The sequence below is a fragment of the Gopherus evgoodei genome, chromosome 3, assembly GCF_007399415.2.
Source record: "Gopherus evgoodei ecotype Sinaloan lineage chromosome 3, rGopEvg1_v1.p, whole genome shotgun sequence".
Lineage (NCBI taxonomy): Eukaryota > Metazoa > Chordata > Testudines > Testudinidae > Gopherus > Gopherus evgoodei.
Genome location: NC_044324.1, coordinates 102,958,385 through 102,973,972, shown reverse-complemented (window position 1 = coordinate 102,973,972; position 15,588 = coordinate 102,958,385). Strand labels below are relative to the sequence as shown.

The 15,588-nt window shown below is 41.8% G+C and overlaps 1 protein-coding gene across 1 annotated transcript in view; it reads left to right on the top strand.

The window, feature by feature from the left end:
- TBC1D32 (TBC1 domain family member 32) overlaps positions 1-15,588 on the top strand; it is a 164,245-nt gene that overhangs the window by 119,214 nt on the left and 29,443 nt on the right. The window lies entirely within an intron of this gene.

The window sequence follows — 15,588 nt, the reverse complement described above, 5'->3', positions numbered from 1 at the left end:
TTCATTTGTTGACCCCTAGTTCTTGTATTATGGGAATAAGTAAATAACTTTTCCTTATCCACTTTCTCAACATCACTCATGATTTTATATACCTCTATCATATCTCCCCTTAGTCTCCTCTTTTCCAAGCTGAAGAGTCCTAGCCTCTTTAATCTTTCCTCATATGGTACCCTCTCCAAACCCCTAATCATTTTAGTTGCCCTTTTCTGAAGCTTTTCTAGTGCTAGAATATCTTTTTTGAGGTGAGGAGACCACATCTGTACACAGTATTCAAGATGTGGGCGTACCATGGATTTATATAAGGGCAATAAGATATTCTCTGTCTTACTCTCTATCCCCTTTTGAATGATTCCTAAAATCCTGTTTGCTTTTTTGACCACCTCTGCACACTGCGTGGACATCTTCAGAGAACTATCCATGATGACTCCAAGATCTTTTTCCTGACTTGTTGTAGCTAAGTTAGCCCCCATCATATTGTATGTATAGTTAGGGTTATTTTTTCCAATGTGCATTACTTTACATTTATCCACATTAAATTTCATTTGCCATTTTGTTGCCCAATCACTTAGTTTTGTGAGATCTTTTTGAAGTTCTTCACAATCTGCTTTGGTCTTAACTATCTTGAGTAGTTTAGTATCATCTGCAAACTTTGCCACCTCACTGTTTACCCTTTTCTCCAGATCATTTATGAATAAATTGAATAGGATTGGTCTTAGGACTGACCTTGGGGAACACCGCTAGTTACCTGTCTCCATTCTGAGAATTTACCATTAATTCCTACCCTTTGTTCCCTGTCTTTTAACCAGTTCTCAGTCCATGAAAGGACCTTCCCTTTTATCCCATGACAGCTTAACTTACGTAAGAGCCTTTGGTGAGAGACCTTGTCAAAGGCTTTCTGGAAATCTAAGTACACTATGTTCACTGGATCCCCCTTGTCCACATGTTTGTTGACCCCTTCAAAGAACTCTTAATAGATTAGTAAGACACGATTTCCCTTTACAGAAACCATGTTGACTGTTGCTCAACAGTTTATGTTTTTCTATGTGTCTGACAATTTTATTCTTTACTATTGTTTTGACTAGTTTGCTCGGTACCGACGTTAGACTTACCGGTCTGTAATTGCCGGGATCACTGCTAGAGCCCTTTTTAAATATTGGCATTACATTAGGTAACTTCCAGTCATTGGGTACCGAAGCTGATTTAAAGGACGGGTTACAAACCTTAGTAAATAGTTCCGTAACTTCACATTTGAGTTCTTTCAGAACTCTTGAGTGAATGCCATCGGGTCCCGGTGATTTGTTAATGTTGAGTTTATCAATTAATTCCAATACCTCCTCTAGTGACACTTCAATCTGTGACTGTTCCTCAGATTTATCACCTACAAAAGCCAGCTCAGGTTTGGGAATCTCCCTAACATCCTCAGCCGTGAAGACTGAAGCAAAGAATCCATTTAGTTTCTCCGCAATGACTTTATCGTCTTTAAGTGCTCCTTTTACATTTCGATTGTCAAGGGGCCCCACTGGTTGTTTAGCAGGCTTCCTGCATCTTATGTACTTGAAAAACATTTTGTTATTATCTTTGGAGTTTTTGGCTAGCCGTTCTTCAAACTCCTCTTTGGCTTTTCTTATTACACTCTTGCACTTAATTTGGCAGTGTTTGTGCTCCTTTCTATTTGCCTCACTAGGATTTGACTTCCACTTTTTAAAGGAAGTCTTTTTATCTCTCACTGCTTCTTTTACATGATTGTTAAGCCACCGTGGCTCTTTTTTAGTTCTTTTACTGTGTTTCTTAATTTGGGGTATACATTGAAGTTGGGCCTCTATTTTAAAAAGCACCCATGCAGCTTGCAGGGATTTCACTTTAGTCACTGTACCTTTTAACTTTTATTTAACTAACCCCCTCATTTTTGTATAGTTCCCCCTTTTGAAATTAAATGCTACAGTGTTGGGCTGTTGAGATGTTCTTCCCACCACAGAGATGTTAAATGTTGTTATATTATGGTCACTATTTGCAAGCAGTTCTGCTATAGTTACCTCTTGGACCAGCTCCTGGGCTCCACTCAGGATTAAATCTAGAGTTGCCTCTCCCCTTGTGGGCTCCCATACCAGCTGCTCCATGAAGCAGTCATTTAAAGTATCGAGAAATTTTATCTCTGCATTTTGTCCTGAAGTGAAATGTTCCCAGTCAATATGGGGATAATTGAAATCCCCCACTATTATTGGGGTCTTAATTTTGATAGCCTCTCTAATTTCCCTTAGCATTTCATCATCACTATTACTGCCCTGGTCAGATGGTCGATAATAGATCTCTAATGTTATATTTTTATTAGAGCATGACATTTCTATCCATAGAGATTCTATGGAACATGTGGATTCACTTAAGATTTTTACTTTATTTGAATCTACGTTTTCTTTCACATATAGTGCCACTCCTCCCCCTGCATGACCTGTTCTGTCCTTCCAATATATTTTGTACCCTGGAATGATTGTGTCCCATTGATTGCTCTCAGTCCACCAAGTTTCTGTGATGCCTATTATATCAATATCCTCCGTTAATCACAAGGCACTCTAGTTCACCCATCTTATTATTTAGATTTCTAGCATTTGTGTACAAGCACTTTAAAAACTTGTCCCTGTTTATTTGTCTGCCCTTTTCTGTTGTGCTAGATTCTTTTTTATGTGACTGTTTATCATCTGGTCTGGCCCTTACATTATCCTCTTCCATCCTCTGCTCCTGACTATACTCTGGAGATTCTCTATCATCAGACTCTCCCCTAAGAGAAGTCTGTGTCCGATCCACAGGCTCCTCTGCAGCAGTCAGCTTTCCCCCATCACCTAGTTTAAAAACTGCTCTACAACCTTTTTAATGTTTAGTGCCAGCAGTCTGATTCCACTTTGGTTTAGGTGGAGCCCATCTCTCCTGTATATGCTCCCCCCATCCCAAAACTTTCCCCAGTTCCTAATGAACGTAAACCCTTCCTCTCTACACCATCGTCTCAACCACGCATTGAGACTCTGAAGCTTTGCCTGCCTACTTGGCCCTGTGCTTGGAACTGGGAACATTTCTGAGAATGCCACCATAGAGGTCCTGGATTTCAGTCTCGTCCTGGAAGCCAAATTTAGGCTGCTAAGGAAATCTCTCCTACCCTTCCCTATATCATTGGTATCTACATGTACCACGATCACCGACTCCTCCCCAGCACTACACATAAGTCTGTCTAGATGCCTCGAGAGATCCGCAACCTTCGCACCAAGCAGCCAAGTCACCATGCAGTTCTCCCGGTCATCACAAACCCAGCTATCTATGTTTCTAATGATCGAATCTCCCATTACTAACACATGCCTTTTCCTAGAAACTGGAGTTCCCTCCCCCGGGGAGGCATCCTCAGTGCAAGAGGCAACCTCAGCACCATCTGGAAGGAGGATCCCAACTATGGGAAGGTTTCCCTCTACTCCCATTGACTGCTCTGCTTCCCTGGGCCTTTCTTCCTCCTCAACAGCACAGAGGCTGTCTGAGCGGAGATGGGACAATTCTACAGTGTCCCGGAAAGCCTCATCAACATACCTCTCTGCCTTTCTTAGCTCCTCCAGTTCCGCCACCCTGGCCTCCAAAGTCTGTATGTGGTCTCTGAGGGCCAGGAGCTCCTTGCACCAATTGCACACACATGCCACCAGGCCACAGGGCAGGATATCATACATGTTACACTCAGCACAATAAACTGGATAGCCCCCACTCTGCTGCAGGTCTTCTGCCTGCATTGTCTCCTAGTTAATGAAAGGGTGGTTTAAAGAAATAGGTTTTGAATGTAGTTTGGTTTATAGGTTTTAAGGGGACTAAAGGGGCACAGACAAAGGATCCCCACTCCCTTTCCACTCCCTTCCCAAACTGTCTTGCGAAACTCCCTGTTAGCACTCCCTGGTCGCTTGTGCGTGACTTTATAAAGCCCTGGCCTGAGTGAATGCCCCGCCCACTGATTAAGGCTCAGCCAATTACCAGAGGCTTCTAACTTTCAAACCTTCGTTTGAAGCTCACAGCCTCCAACTGCCAGCCACAGCACACGGTCCTTCAAACAAACAAACAAACAGGCTGACAAACACAAGCTCAGCACACAGCAAGTAACCCCTAAACACAAACAAACACACACTACAGACAGTCACTTACCCCACAAATGCTGTATTTGCTCCTCCTTCACCTGGAGAACTCCCTTGCGAAACTCCCTGTTAGCAGCCCCTGTTCGCAAAAAAATAAAAACAAATCAGTCAATCTACAGAAACAAAAATATAAGAAGACAGACCTTCCACAAGAATTACTATATAATATATAACCAATAATGTATAAGTAGATTTTAGGATCACATCTCTTCCCAAACAGCTCTCCCACCCCCACCTCCAAAGAAGCTCACAGAATATCTGATGGATGGTGGTATGCTCCAACCTCCCTCTGACATTACTCCTTGGGATTTGAACGTTGAACAACAGAGGCTTTAACAGAAGCCAGATGTTTTATTTTAATAAACAGAAGCTACAATTTGTATGAAAATAGTTTCAGTACAATGCATGGATACTCAGTGTTTATCATGTTCCTTGAAATAAGAAATTCATTATCTTTAAAAAAAATGACAGCCCTTAGATAGCTGAAATTAGAATAACACAATCATCCATCTGTTGTGGACTCCCTCAGGATTTCAATCTATTGTAAAATGTGCAAATCTGAAAAAATCAAATTAGGTTGGGTTGTTATCCCTTTAAAGATCAGAGGAGAAAAAATAACCGATAAATCTTTATGCAGTTGCAATACTTAATTATAAACAGCAACACAATCTTAACTGAAGTTAACTTTTTATTATCAGCATTGAAAATGGATTCTGATTTGTACTCAGATGAGAGCACATGCACATAGTATGGCATTACAAGTTAATGAATTCTCTCTATCCTCCTGCTGCCATTGGTACTTTCCTTTTTGCTTTTATTTTCCTCTGACCTAAAAAATGAATAATCTAGAGCTAAACCATGGTTCTTGTAGCAAGTGTAGCACTGAGCAGGGCAAGAAATGAGAAATTGCAGTGGTGGTGGAGGGGGAAGTATAGCATCTCCAGAAGGGAAAGGAGACCCCAGTCACTTCCTATACTTGTAGCACAGATGTAGTTTTCCCTTTGTCCCAATGCTGACTTCCTAGCCCAACCCCCAGCCAGACATGCCCTTCTTGGAATATGCCAGTAGCTCTAGCAGCCTCTCCTTACATGCAGGAAGTACAAGCAACCTCATTATGGCTGCCTCCATCACAGTTGCAGTGGGCTGAGGCATTGAGTGCCAGTCCTCTGTTCCTTTCCTCCTACCTGCTCAGGAGCAGATACAATTTGATGCAAAGGCTACATCTGCAGTTATAGTCATGTGGAGAATACAGGCAGCTAGCTTGGGTATAAAGAGCAGCATAGAGGGTGAGACACGGCTTGGCGAGTAGAGTCTCATAAACGCCTGAACCCTTATTGCAGTGTTTTTCAAACTGGGATCGCTGCTTGTGTAGTGAAAGCCCCTGGCGGGCCAGGCTGTTTTGTTTACCTGCCCTGTCTGCAAAGAGAATGGAGGGGCACCAAGGCACAGCTGTGACTAGCTGTGACTAGGGTTTTGAGGGGAATAACAAGTGTAGTTAAGACAATATGCATATAGGTCTCTGTTACTTTAAACCTACCTCTCTAAGCTCTGTGTACCAGTTTGACAAAAAAAATCATACTTTGTTTTGGGGAAACTGTTTCTGTGTCACTGGATACTGGATTGCTGATCAGAGGCTCCTAAAGTAGAACTTTGGTCCAACCCCACTTAGACCTACTAGGAAACTAGGTAATACAGCTGGCAACCAGGGAGGTGTAAGCTGGAGATGCAGTTGGAGTGTGGTTGGATTGCAGAGACCCACCCTAAAAAGAAGTGGAGGCATGGGGCTACTACTTGAAATACATGCACTCGGGAATAGGAGAGGGTCTCAAAAGAGGCATCCTACCCAAGGACTGTAATGGGATCTTTAGAACTAGGGTGCAGAATGATGCCCCTGGATGGTAAAGAGGTTTTAAATCCTCATCTTGGGTGCACAGAGCTGCTCCCTTCAGTGTTGCCAATAATTTAGGGAGTCCCCTTTTCCCCACTGTTCCTCCATTCCAAATCCATGAAGAGAGGGAGGGAAAAGGGGGCAATCCTTAAAGTGGCACTAGGGGTTTCTTTCCACTGCTGGAGCAACATTTCCCCACCTCTGAGGCTGTGGAAGGGGGTGAAGGGTGGACATTTGTGCTAGCTTTTATTCCCATGCCCATTCCACAACTCACAATGGGCAGAGCTTTTCAAGAAAGTTCTTGAAACACAGCAGCACAGAAGTGCATCCCACAAGTGAGAATATGCAGAGAGGGCTGTCCAAGCTCAATAATCTGCAACTAGAAAAGCCTTCTGAGAGCAATAATACAATTGCTCAATCATACAAAAGCAGAGCATAGAATTCACTTCACATTAGACAAGGCTTCAGCCTGACACCTGGCTTTATATTAAAATCCATTTGTAAATTTATGTTTGTTTCTTCATGCATTTTTTTTCTTTTCTAGAGCAAGTTCTTGAACAGATTAGCCATCAGATGGGCAATCTTGTATTTTTACTAAAAGAGTTGTGGGTGTAGTTTAAGTAATCCAAAAATTAAAGGTTAACTTCTAAATTGCATGGCATATCTCATAATTCCATATCTAATTAAATGAGAGATGTGTAGATAGAACAATGTTCATCTTAAACTACAGAAATCTACCCATATCTCATGTGGTATTAAATCTGCCAACACTTTAAATAGTTTTTCTTAAACTTGAATTATTTCACTATTAACTAAAAAGTGCCCTTTAGATGTCTAGTCAACTTTATTGAGGAGAAAAATAAACACGAATGATGATTCAGTGGCTGCAACAGCAGCCTTTTAATCTCTTAATGGTGAGTGAAAAGAACAAAGGAAAAACAAAATGGGGCAAAGGGAAGGGGCATATTGAAACCGTTTTGTTGTATGAACCTGATTTGATGCTGAATGATTGAGGGAATGCCTGTACTCAATACCATAAAGTATGCAGTAAAGTTTATTATCTAATCATTTATTTCTGTTCTGAACATAGTCCATTAGTCCAAAATACTTGGTTGTCTCTCCTCTTTAGAGGTGAGTGGGTGTGGCTCAAGATGTTGATTAGCAATTTGTCCATTTAGCGCTGCCACTTCGTATTAATACCTAGACAGCTAAAGATATCCTTGCACAAAATTTAACATCAGTTCAAATAAAGTATAATGTTATGAAACCTAATTTAGTAAATAAACCTTTACAGTTAGTAAGTGCACAACCAATTTCCTTCACTACTGGTAGGAATACTTGTTGGTTCGAAGTTTGTGTTCTTTAAGTCATTGCATCAGGACAAATTGTGAATCCAATTCTTGCCAGAGACACGAGACACACATTCTTCAGACTCGCAGGGGTCAGCAACCTACAGCATGTGTGTCGATTTTACCTGGCACGGAGCTGCCAGCTGGGGTCCCGGCTGCCAGCCCCGCTCAGCCGGCTGCCGGTTGAGTGAACAGAACCCCAGGCCAGCAGGAGGCTGAGCGATGCTAGCGGCCAGGACCCTAGATCAGCAACAGGCATGCCCCCCGGTTTCCCCCTCACCACGCTCGGGTTCTGTGACTCCTGGGAGTGTGAGCCTCCGGGGCATGGGGCGCACAGGGACTGCTGCCCGCATGCAACCGCTGCAGAAGCCCCCAGGGAGGGCGGGCACTGGGCCTCAGTCTGGGCATGTGCCCCCGGGCTCCCCCCTCACTGTGCTGGAGTTCTGCAGCTCCCAGAAGTGTAAGCCGCCACTGCCCCTCCCGCAGCTCCCCCTTCACACTGCCTCAGCACTTTGCGGGGGAGGGGCTGTGCGTGAAGCAGCCCAGCAGCATGTTTTGCCTCCACATGGAGCCAGCATCTGACCGCTATGGGCTTGGTAAGAGGGGGCAGTCAGGGAGTCGGGGGGGTTGGATGGGTCGGGAGTTCTGGGGGTCCTGTCGGGGCAGGGACTGGTTGGATGGGGCATGGGAGTCCCGGGGGTCTGTCTGGGGGTGAGGGTGTGGATAAGGGTTGGGGCAGTCGGGACAGGTAGGGTCCGGGGGGGGCAGTTAGGGGGGGGGGTCTCAGGAGGGGGCAGTCAGGGGACAAGGAGCAGGGAGACTAGGGTAGGGGGTGGAGTTCTGGGGGGCAGTTAAGGGCAGGGGTCCCAGGAGGGGGCAGTCAGGGGACAAGGAATGGGGGTTGGAAGTTCTGATGGGAGCAGTCAGAGTGGGAAGTGGGAGGAAGTGGATGGGGGCGGGGCTAGGGCAGGGCTCTCCCCTCTTTTTTGATTGTTGAAATATGGTAACCCTAGGCGAGGGGGAAGCTGGGGGCGCATGGGGGCTGGTGCCCGTATACATCCACTGCAGCTTGTAAGAGTCCCCCGGGGGGGTGCCAGACCGCAGCCTGGGCAGGAGGAGTGGGGGGGCCGCAGCTGTTCCCCGAAAGTGATGCCACCGCCGCCTTTGCAGGGCTGGGGCTCGCTGCTGCCGCACGCGCAACACTCTGGGTCTCCGGTGCCTCCAGAAGGCGGCTCCTCCCTGCCGAGCTGCTGCAGTGGCCCAAGCCCAGCAAAGCCAGTGGGTGGACTTAGGGCGGGGGCCACTGGGGTGGAGTGGAGAGGGGAGGGCTCGCGGGGGGAGTGTGAACCCTCCGGTGGAGTTCAGGTGGTGGGGAGTGGGGAACCTGGTCTGGGGAGCACCCCCTGGGCATGGCTGGCCCCACGGCTGGCCCCTGGGGTCTATAAAGGCTCATTGGGATTTACCCACAATGAACCAATGTGCAAATGGGGGGGTGCAAGGTGGAAGTTTCACCTAGGGTGCAAAATATCCGTGCATCGGCTCTGCCCCAGGGTATGCGTGCACCCCAGTTAAGAACCACTGCAGTAAGCTGATGAGATCTGAATTTTAATTTAATTTTAAACGAAGCTTTTTAAACATTTTAAAAAACTTATTTACTGTACATACAACAATAGTTTATAAACTTATATAGAGAGACCTTCTAAAAAGGTTAAAATGTATTACTGGCAAGCGAAACCTTAAATTAGAGTGAATAAATGAAGACTCAGCACACCACTTCTGAAGGGTTGTCAACCCCTGCTTCAGAGTATGCTTAGCATTTCCAATCAAGAGATATCATTGGGGAAAAACTCTTTCAGATGGTATTGGTCATTTCCTTTTCCATTGAAACTGATTCTTGACCTTAGTGGCCTTAGCCATCAGAGTTTGAAATCCTGAAACTTATCAAATGTAATGAACTGTTTATTTTCTCTTTCGATTTTGGTCTAGGTTTTCTAACTTTGAAATAAATAATAGTTTATAAAAAATACGAAAACCACTACCTAAAATAACTTGTTATTTTCATTTTGGTTTTGATCTTTCTCTTCTTCCCTCTAGTTTTTACTTTTGCCAGCAGGATGTCTAAGTAGCAATCACCATTTAGTGTATTGTTTACATGTTTGGAAGGTGAAGAAATCCTCTGTCTGGTTATATCTGCTGATGCTTAGAACTGGAAAATGTGTCCGCTTTCAGGAAGGAGCTTATTGGGGAGGAATGATTCTATTTTAGGGGTGCTTTTAGATTGTTTTTGCTTTATTTTATTATTTCTTAAGTGGAACCACATGCCATTCGGAGATGGGGGAAGCTTTGTGTTTTCTAAAAGTGTCCCAATACACCAATGGATCTGAAAAGAGAACAGACTTGCTTGGTTTTTAATCATTGTGAGACATAAAATTAATGAATATTGGGGGGAAACCTCTTAAGGCAGGCAGTTCCTTCTGGGACTCAGAGTGGATGTCTGTTTGCCAAGATTACATAGTATCCAACTGAAGATCTGGGGAATTTTTCTGCTCCTTGCTATGCTTCTGTAAAGAGATTTTCGCAGAAATGCACTTTAAATCATTAGTTAAGGCACTCTGGAGTGTGCCCTCGGTGCCCTAAAGTCCATTAGCATCTCTGCACTAACTCCCGTGTGCACACTCTGACTGTGCAGGGAGCTGCTGCATACCACCTACTGTGGGCTTTTCCCCCATGTTGACTAGCCCTATGTGTAATTCTAATCTGAGTAGAGGCCACCCTGAGTGTTCCATGTACCATTTTGTGGAATCCTGGCTATGTCGTGTGGAGGAGGCCTTGTTCTGCATCAGACTTGGGACCCTTTTCTCTGGCAGATTATGGATTCATGAGCTGAGAACAGGGTAGGCATAATTCCGTGTTTGCTGAGGATTCAGTAGCTGCCCCACAAATGGAACACTTAGTTGCCTTGGAGCTGTGCTTGTTTGTGAGCTCTGTCATGGTGTTGCATAGTGGGGAAAGAGGAGAGGTATCAATAAAGAGAGTTCCAGCAAGATTCTAACACAACCCACCAAAATAATCAATCCACATGTAATACAAATAAAGATTTTTTTTTGTATAAGAGGTAAATATCAAACATGAATGTGGATTATGTAATAATGTCTATAAGAAATCAGCCAATTAATGATAGCTTGACAGGTTGGGAAGAGGTTGGTCCTTTATTTATAATTGTTTAAAATAAAAAATACAAATATATGTTAAACTGCAACCACACTGACCTTCTTATGTTGTTTGTCTTAGATTACAAATTCCTGCTATCAGGAAATATATCTAGGGCCCTACCAAATTCATTTTTTCGTCAATTTCATGGTAATAGGATTTTAAAAATCATCAATTTCATGATTTCATCTATTTAAATCTGAAATTTCACAGTATTGTAATTGTAGGGGTTCTGACCCAAAAAGGAGTTGTGGGGGATCACAAGGCTATGGGGGGGGGTAATACTGCTACCCTTACTTCTGCAGTGCTGCTGGCAGCAGTGCTGCCTTCAGAGCTGAGCAACTGGAGAGCAGCACTTGTTGGCCAGAAGCCCACCTATGAGGGCAGAGCCACTGCCAAAAGCAGTGCAGAAATAAGGTTTTCATGGTAAGGTATTGCCACCTTTACTTCTGTGCTGTTGCCTGCAGAGCTGGGCCCTCAGTCAGAAGCCACCACTCTCTGGCCACCCAGCTCTGAAGGCAGCAGCACAGAAGTAAGGGTGGCATGATGTGGTATTACCACCCTTACTTCTGTGCTGCTGCTGGGAGGGCGCTGCCTTCAGAACTGGGTGCCTTGCTAACAGCCACCACTTTCCAACCACCCAGCTCTGAAGGCAGCAGAGACGTAAGGGGTGGCAATATTGTGGCCCTCCATAAAATAACCCTGTGACTCCTCTTCAACTTCCTTTTGGGTCAGTACCCCCAATTTGAGAAACACTGGTCTCCCCCATGAAATCTGTATCATATAAGGTAAAAACACATACAAAAGACCAGATTTCATGGTCTGATGCATTTTTCATGGCTGTGATATAGGTAGGGCCCTAAACATATTTGTCTACATACAGAACCAAGACATTGGGCCCTGTTTCTGACTGTATTATTAATACTAAATTATACTAATAAACCGCAGTTGATAAGCTTGCTGCCACCACACAGTCCTCCTGCTGGAAAGAGAGAAAGCCAGATCCTTATGTGGGAGTAAACTGGTGTAATTCCACTGAAGTCAGTGGAGCTGAGTCAATTTATGTGATAATCTGGATCAGAATGTCTGAGTTGCTGTCAATGGCTGTCAATGCAACTAATAGCTTTGTTGAACTTGAGGTTTTTCCAGTTTAACTGTAGAGGAGATAGACTAGTGAAGATGTTATGAAGCAGAATGATATGAAATGGAAATTAATACTAATTTAAGTTAAATAGTAAACTGTCTGTTTTTTCCCCAGCACTAAAATACAATACAACTTATTGCACAGTTTCATTCAGAAATTATTATAATAATTTTAGAAAGTTCTTGTCTTTCAGTCATTATCAGTTTTACTAGCTATATTTTTATCAGCAAGGAGACTGGTATCCAAGCATAACCTCCATTGCTATTTGGTACTGTAAATCTTTAGGCTCCTGACTGCTGTTGTAGCTTTGGAAGATAAGCATGCATGACTTAATGAATAACTGGATTTATTCATATTCAGTTAATTGGCCACTGCAGTGTGCTAAAGAGGGATGTGGTTGGTACCTTTATAACTTGATTAGTTTCCACTAAACTAAGAGATAACATCTCAAGATCTTCAGGCTAGGTCTCCTGTTCAGACAGTTTAATGGAACAAACTGTCAGTTCTATCCAGTCTAGTCTTTAAGTCAGCAAGAATTTTTGTTACAAACTACTCTTGCTTGTTTTTTCATGCCAGACCTATCAGTACAGTCATTCTGCTTTCTCTGTCTGCTGTCTGACGGTTGCTAGTAGTTCATGGGTTTTTTTTATTTTGTTTGCACAGTTGTATTACTTTATTAGCCAGTGGAATCTGTAGTAAGAAAGAAAAAGACATGGTATTCTTAAAAAAAAACAACAAGGAGTCCGGTGACACTTTAAAGACTAACAGATGTATTTGGGCAAAAGCTTTCATGGGTTTAAAAAAAAAACACTTCTTCAGCTGCATAGAGTAAGAATTACAGATGCAGGCATAAATATACTGACACGTGAAGAGAAGGGAGTTATCTTACAAGTGGAGAACCAGTGTTGACAAGGCCAATTCAAGCAGGGTTGATGTGGTCCACTCCCAATAACTGATGATATATACCATCACGTGCCAGCAATGCCCCTCTGCCATGTACATTGGCCAAACTAGACAGTCTCTATGTAAAAGAATAAATGGACACAAATGAGACATCAGGATTGGTAACATACGAAAGCCAGTAGGAGAATACTTCAATCTCCCTGGATGTTCAGTAGCAGATTTGAAAGTAGTCATCCTTCTTCAACAAAAAAATCTTGAAAAATCGACTTCAAAGAGAAAATGCAGACGTATAATTCATTTGCAAATTTAACACCATTATTTGGGCTTGAAAAGGAACTGGGAATGGCTGGCTCACTACAAAATCAATTTTCCCCTCTCTTGGTATTGACACCTCCACATCAATTATTGAGAGTGGACTACATCCACCCTGATTGAATTGGCCTTGTCAACATTGGTTCTCCACTTGTAAGGTAACCTCCTTCTCTTCGTGTGTCAGTATCTTTATGCCTGTATCTGTAATTTTCACTCTGTGCATCTGAAGAAATGGGGTTTTTTACCCACAAAAGCTTATGCCCCAATAAATCGGTTAGTCTTTAAGGTGCCACCAGATTCCTTGTTGTTTTTATGGATACAGACTAATACGGCTACCCTCTGATACTTGGCAACATGGTATTCTTGGAAATTAGATGTGAGAGGTACAGATGATAAAAATATTTTCAGATTTTAAAAAAAGAAGAAAAAAAATCTCTTGTAGAATTTATCCCCTTTTCTGGTTGTTGCTAAACTATTCATTGCCAGGGATGACTTCTGTCCTTGGTTTATAAAGATATTCTGAAGAAAATTGTATTTTTTTAATTAACTGGATTGCACTAAATAATGGGTATTTTCATTCAAAGAGCACGTAACATATGTATTTCAAAAATCTCTCTCCCCTACTAATAAATTGTCCAGTCTGTGTCATAGAGTGGGAAAGATTATCTGATTTTTTTATTGCTATATATTGTATTATTCTCAGTATGAATTTTTAAAGGATGTATGTGTGGAATTCTGACATCCATCAAATCATAAAATTTTACATGGATTAAGTAACATCTATTTTACATTTCATTCTTTTAAAAAATAGGATTACGCATGTTCAGTATAGTTCTTTTTTTCCTATGAACTGTGAGAGGAAAGTGAATCTGTCCCTTATGTTTAATTCTTTCGCTGGATTTGACGTATAGGAAAATGCTTTCATAGCCTATTTTCTACTGTTTAATTACTGTTCCTGTATCACCTCTCCATCAAATTGACATGTCAGAGGTGTTCTGCCTTTTGTTTGAGGAGAAATCATGTTCTTATTGAGAAAATTGATCTTTTGATGGTTGAGTGTTGAAAACCATAGTGTTTCAAGATAGTTAAAGATAAGTTTTATTGATAAATGTCTGTCAGATCAGTTTTGTGGAAAATTAAATTGTGCATATTGAATCAGACACAGTTTGGACTTCATTTAAATCACAGTCAATCTTTCTTCCCAAGAACAATAATCCACCTGTTGTCCGTGGATTGTGATCTACAATATTTAAGTATCCCATACAATTTTGGGTAATCTTAAAAGAACACTAAGGTTTTATAGCTCCTGTTTTTTAAGTAGATGGTGATAGTCCTCTGGATTCTAAATGTTTTGTTTTGTTAAATCTTCACTTCCAGTGGATTAACTGAAAAATGAAAAGTCATGACTCTTTACATAGGGTGGAAAGTACAAGTTTTATGTTCCCTTTGCTAGCACTGGATTTGCAGTTAACCTGCACTATGTTCAGGACTATGATTACATCAGATAAGCTAGTACACAAAAGCAAGAGTTTTTGGCTTGACAAGGTCCTATATAATGTGGAATTGTTATTAAATCCAAACCCCATGTTAATTTTATCTTCTTTTAAAATGCAGAGAAAAATATAAAAGGGAATATGATAAAGGGAAAAATATTTTCCAGCAACTAAGAAATTATTACAATGGAGAATAAAAGGCAAATAAAATCAATGAAATCAATTATGTTCTTTGAATACCAAGTGGACAATAATAACTCACTGTTGTAAATTGAGAAAGAGTCTCGGATTCTGGGCTTTGATGCAATCATATTTCATAGTATCATTGGCCCTAATTTCATAAAGCATTCTGACTTGGGTGCCTGGAAAAAAAAATAATTTCCTCCTATTGTTGTGGGTTTGCTATTTAGAGACCATTAGAGAAAGACCTTGTCTTGCTTGGAGAACAAATGATTTTTCTTATCTATAAATGATGTTTCACAGATGGACGAGGTCAGTTTCTAATGGCCGTCATTCTTTGATGGTTATATTTTATTAATGTTTTAATACACAGCTTGTGTTTTCTTATCACTGTTCTACCATTGAACTGTCTCTCTTCTTTGTTAAATGTAATTTTCCTGTATTGTGTTTTCTTCACTCTTTCAATAACATTTTGATCTATTTCCTCTGAGCCAAATGGAGGGCTTATTTTCTTGGTTTCTCTTCTTAACCTTTTTCATTCAAGTCAGGGCTTCACCTCTCCCAGCTTGTAAATATTTTATCTTTAGTGCAATGGTGTCCATGGCTTGTATGCAAACAAGGAAACTAGAGAGCTCACTTAAATTGGTATTAGTAGGTCCTTTACTTTAGTTTCTTATGCCTGTTCAAGTGGAATGGGAGAAAATACCCATCAAATTAGAAAGTGATCTGATCCATCACAGAATTATCACTTACATTCTGGGAAAAAGGTAAATATTGGTTTCTGCTGAGATATATTAAAAATGTGAAAAACAATCACATATATTAAGAGAATCATGCCATCCACTGGATAGATGACAAAAATTTGCTTAGTGTAAATTTATTAGTACTTTCTAGCCAGGAACAGAAACGAAACTAGAAAATTAAAATTAGAACTTGTTAGACCCTGGACCTCTCCCAC